Raw genomic sequence first — 6,000 nt, 5'->3', positions numbered from 1 at the left:
TGCATGTGGTGTTTCCCCATAATACAGAATTACATAGTGCATCACAGCATGTACGCGGATCAAAGATACTCGTTGTCTATGCGTCCTTGTTATTGCACATAAGAAACCAGTTTGGACCCATAGTTTACAGCCGTTAATAACCAAATTGTTTAAGCCCATAACCAACTATACCCAAATTGGTTTCTTCACATACCCAAACCAAAACCAAACTAAAAAAGATTCAACCCAATAAAACCTGAACCAATCAAACCCAAAGTAAGAACCAAACCGTTTCACCCATTTTTTAGTAACCATTCTCAGGTTTAGTGTCATGATTCCACTAAGGGAACCTTGAGTGCGGTCACCAAACCCGTACAATTGGCGATACTTGGGGGCGATCACCGAACCCATACAAATTGCTTGGGGCAATGTCCACAACTTAATGGGAGACCCCGAAGCTTGCCCATAGCTTTACACCAAAATTATTGAGCTCCAAGACACCACCAACCGTCTAAGGCACCCAAGCACCCAAGAGGCACAAGCTCTAGGGTGCCAAAGACCCAAGAGTAATAAGCTTCTCAACCCATGGAGAACTCAAACCGATACAACTAGTGCAATGGCAAGAACACACGAAGTGCTCAAGTGCCTCATTCTCAAATCCCACCAAAGCAATGAAAGCTAGAGAGGAATATGAGAGGAAAAACAAGGAGTACACAAAAAACTCCAAGTTCTAGATAGACAAGGTTCCCATCACTTAGAGGAGAGATGGATGGTTGGAAATGCAGATCTAGATCTCCTCTCTCTTTTCCCTCAAAAAGATGCAAAAATCATGGGACTAGTAGAGAGAAAGCAAGCTCCAAGAGGTCAACAATGGTGGGGGAGAACTTGCACAAGAACGTTGGGGGAAATGGGAAAGAAGGCCCCCATTAAATAGTGGGAAGGAGAATCAAACCATTATGTTCAGAAATGCTCAAGTGGTACTACCACTTAATGGAGTGGTACTACCTCTAACTATGCACAAGCGGTACTACCTCCTAAGGGAGTGGTACTACCTCTAATTATTGGTTGGTAACAAAAAAACCACGGTAATACATGTGGCACAACAGTGGAAGTACAACACAAGTGGTATTACCTCTTAGGAAGCGACACTGCCTCTAATTATGCACAAGTGGTACAACCTCTTAAGGGACTGATACTACCTCTAATTAGATAGCAGCACAACCAGAACAACAATAACTTCTTCAAACGAACTTAAATTTTTACAAACTCAAGCCTAATAGAAAGCTAACAATAAGAGTTGTCAAAACACTACTAGGAATCTTCAGAATAAGCAAGAGTAAAATGCCAACAATGTAGAAGTTTGAAACCTACATAAGAGAAGAACCAGGAAAAACTCCAACATTAAAAACATAAATAGAAGATGCATACGAAATCCGTTTTTGATGAACTTGATCTTGTCATGAACATAACCACAAGCCCCAAAACTCACCTAGATAAAAGACCAACAAGAACCAAGAAAGATGATGCCAAAGATACAAAGGTTTGAGATCTCTATGAACGATACGATCAAGCTACTCACTCGAGAGCCCCTCTTGATAGTACGTCAATCAATCCTATGAGACCGGTAAAATATAAAACCTATCAAGGTCAAACCTTTGCCTTGCACATAATCCACTTGAGCTAGATGATGGCGATCATGCCAACTTCAAGTTTGAACACCTTTCTTAATAGCTCATGCTTGGTGAAGACTCACAATTTGCTCCCCCATACTCCACTATGGAAGAGTTAGTCTTACGCACATCTTCACAAGACCATTATCACCAAATGGTCGGCAAGCTTCAAGCATATGATCTCTTCACGATGCTCCTCTTGAACTTGCGCACCACACCTTGATGATTATCACCCTTGAAGCCATCCCCTCTTGGGCTATATGAAATCTTCCTTTTGATGCAAGCCCATGGAAAGATACCTAACCCTGGATATAAACATCGAACACGTAGATATTGGGTTAGTTCACAAAGCATAATGGACAATGCTTATCATACCATGAGATCACATTTCCCACCCCTTACATATTTTATGCTTTGTGTGTTGATCAAGCTGAATCCACTCTTAGCACTTTGTCTTGATCAACCTTGTATCTTTCCTACTTTCTTGATTAAGACAATGTCTTGAAGGTAACATGAATGTTCACACAATCTTCTTCAACAATACATGCTTGCAATAGGCTCGACTGTCACATGACCTATCTTTGTATAACTCCACGAATAACACCTTGGTCAACAAATAATCTTCTTCCTTCAACCTTGAAACCAACATATGGTCTTCAAGCATTGCCTATGGATAGACTTTCAAGTATAACTCAAAGCAACCATTAGTCCATCGGAATTGTCATTAATTACCAAAATCAATCACGAGGGCACCACACTCTTTTAGTTCCAGCCCAAAATGCTACTCTCAACACAGAATGGGATGTCGAACATGGCAATGATGCCCTTTAAGATCTAGTTTGGATAACGAAGGTATTCCTGCTCTTTCCCCAAGAGTGACCCTAAGTTTATCGAACTAGCGAGAGGATGGCTACTATGATAGAGGCTCTACCAAGTCTTTGCCAAATAATTAAATCATGTTTTTATAGTCGGGCCTTAACAACCTTAGGGTTTAAACACATATAACTAAAATGGCCATGGGCTGAGGACTTGATTCTTACAACCACTATTTGCGCTCAGGATCATAATGATATTAGTTAGTGCTCTGCAAGACACCCGTTAAGATGTGCTTGCAAGGATACAAAGTCAGGGATGGTTCAAATTATGTCTTAACCGATTCACGATGTGCATCAAGAGTCAGTTGTCAAACCGCAAAACCTTACTGCCACGTGAGGTTACCTTTATAATTAAGAATAAATCAAAAGCATTGGCCGTTTAATGGCTACACCTCATTTATCCCCAAGGATTGCCTTTTCACTTTTGTACTAAACCTTTATGTCACTAGTGTTCGGAATAGCATTTCACGTCCTCCCTGTTCCTAACCTCCTCCAATATCAAACTCCGTGATCCTAGAATAGTGACTTTTGCATCCTTCTGGCATACCAAACTGTTGTTTGCATGTCTTTCGGTTAAAGCCACTCCACATGGCTTCTTATCTTCTTATCTATGGGCTGAGACCAGCCAGAAAGCTAGTGACATAGGAGTCACTTAGTATTGCAGGATTCTTCTGTTTCATTACATTCATGAGCCTTTCAAATTATTCTAAATAAAGGACAACAGTAGAAGTGTTTTGTGTTGCATGAAAAGAGCTAACAATGTCACAAACAGAATCTAGGGCAAATGTTTCAGATAAACAAGAGCAAAATCTATGCTAACGGGCATTGCTAGGATCATACCCAGTTTCTCTCCACCATTAGACAACATGTCCTCTTAAATAAGAAACAACTAACTTAGTTTTATGCTCAATTGGAGTTCTAGCAGCAACAAAATACAACTTCAGATTCCGGATCCATGAGTTAGGGTCATCTCCTTCAAATTTAGATATGTTTACTTCAGTTGGCTTAATTGACAACCCTTCCGCTGTCAACAAAAGTAGGAGGTTCATATGTTCTAGCATTTCCCTCCTACCAATCTTATTCCTCAAGTTAATCTAGAGGTATCTATGTTTGATTTGGTAATGGCGCCCTCCTGCATGAGTATGATCCACTTTGGAATTGCCAAATTTTGGGTGCCTGGATGGGAATTTTGAAGTGCCATCTAAATGGAGCTCCTTTCTTGAAATATCCCTCAATGTCGTTGTTCTTGCTGCAGGAGGAACTTGATTTTCTGCTGTGCCACTGAAGGTGGAGTTGAAGGTTCCAGCTGCTTCGGTCTTCCTACAAGTATGACTAGTGATTTGTTGTTGTTATCTTTTGGTTGCACACTACCTTGAGCAGAAAGTTCATTAGTTTGTTCCTCTTGGTCTGGATCCAAAAGCAAACGTCTGAAATTATCTTGGATTTTTTGAAAGTTCTTCTACAAAGTTGCAAAACATTTCTTAAGCATTGTTTGGAACTCCTTGAACTACTTTTGATCTTCATCATGCTCTTGTTGTAGGATCTTGACATCCAGCTCCAGCGAATCTAGCTAGAGGTATGCCTTGTTGCCTGATTTGTCGAGGTGCGGCATGACTAAAACCACATGGTTGGGAAGGGAGGGTTTCCAAGTACCTTTGTACACCGGAGCTGCACTGCCGCCTACTCCCGCTGTCGGTGATGCGTGGTCAAATCTTAGTGGCTGGAGTTTTACCACCGAAGAATTACTATTCGGCAACCAGGCTGGGGCCTTAACTACACCCGAACAACGGCACTCGGGTCGCCTCCCTGATGCTCGCAGCCGCCACCGAAGACCATGTCACAATGGATTTTACGATTTCCCGGCCTCTATGATACCTAGAACTCACTCCGTCGCTGAGAATGGACTGGCTCTCGATACCAATTATCAAGCCCTGGGCTACAAAGTAATGAATTTAATACTCAATCATTCAATTTCAGTGAGAAATGAGAGCTAAAACTAGGTTCTATTGGTTGGGAAAAGGGGATGTAGTTTAGCACGTAATCCACAACTTGGTTTTACAGCCGAATACAGGTCAACATGGTCCAAAATGAGGAGAGGTTGGCCTTATAGACATTACAACACAAGGAAAGAGAAGAAAAGCTAACCAAAGCACATGGTGTGTTCAAAAGTAAACAATGACCTGTGAGTAGCTAACAACCGTCAGATCACAAATCAAGGGATGAGAGCAGTCATTATTGGTGAACCGGTATCTTTCAAGGTGAGCCATTGAATGACAATTTAACGACTATTGTGGCTTTTGGCACACGGGAACAGGGGAAAGAACACTAGGTCTTCAGATATTTGGACAAGGGTCTGCCATACACTGCACGTACCCGGTGCATGCATGCATACATTTCTTTGGAGTTCGGACTCGTGTACCGGCCCATTCGTGACAAACATACCAGGTCGTGTGCTCTGCATTCGTTGCACCGGGTAGTGCGGTCGTACCCTCGAGTACGTGCTCAGCTGGACTCTCTCGGTCCACCTCCACCGCACCTTGTCGAGTGTTGATGCCCTTCATCTGGAGCGTGCACAACAAACAACCCGAGAGAACACCAAGCTCAAGTTTCGACAAGTTGCGGTTGCACATCTTTTTTCCGAAACGAGGGCAAAATATTTGCCTCATCCATTAAATAAGAGGAGAAAAGAGTTTGTTGTGTGATGCCAATTACTCTCATACAACAATACACCCTAGTTTGTTAGTACCTGTTGTAACCCATAGGTTGGCCTCGAGCATGACATTTTGGAGAATAATAGGCGGCGATGCACTCTTGTGGTGAAACACGCGGGCGTTTCTCTCATTCCAAAGAGTCCCAGAGACGAGCATGGTGAGGGAGGCCATCGCTCGTCTATCGGTGTTCTGCATGTCGGTTCTTCTGTCCCACCAACGCATAAGGGAGTCCTCAATGTGTCATTGTGCGCAAGACGAAACTTGTCAATGACCGATTGCCAGAGCATCATTGAGAAGCGGCACTTGACGAAAAGGTGGATGCCCGTTTGTTGCTCCCTTTTGAAAAGAGGGCAATGCCCACAATTTTCCCAACCACGTCGCTCCAATCAGTCTGCAGTCTAAATCCGATCTTGCGAGGCCAGCCAAGTGAGGAATTTTACCTTTGGGGGATCCCAAGCTTTCCAGACCATGTAGTGAATGGGCGAGTGTGGCAGACCAAGGAATTGCGCTTATATGCGGTGGCTGTCGAGTATATCCCATCTACAACATGTTTCTAAACAATGTCGTCCTCAACCTGGTCGTCAAGATGGAAGTCGTGCAGAAGTGTCCAAAGCGAGAAAAGCTCCCGAAAGTGGGCGGTGGAGACAACAGTGTCATGCTTGATGTGGGTCATCAAGCATTCCCGCGTAGGGCTTCCTGTAGCTTCCAACTCTTTCTTTTCTAGGCTTAAAAATAAGCAGGGCAACATCCATGGGTTGTCGACCA

The sequence above is a fragment of the Triticum dicoccoides genome, chromosome 2A (genome assembly GCF_002162155.2).
Source record: "Triticum dicoccoides isolate Atlit2015 ecotype Zavitan chromosome 2A, WEW_v2.0, whole genome shotgun sequence".
NCBI classification, from domain to species: domain Eukaryota; kingdom Viridiplantae; phylum Streptophyta; class Magnoliopsida; order Poales; family Poaceae; genus Triticum; species Triticum dicoccoides.
This window is presented reverse-complemented; position numbering follows the sequence as displayed.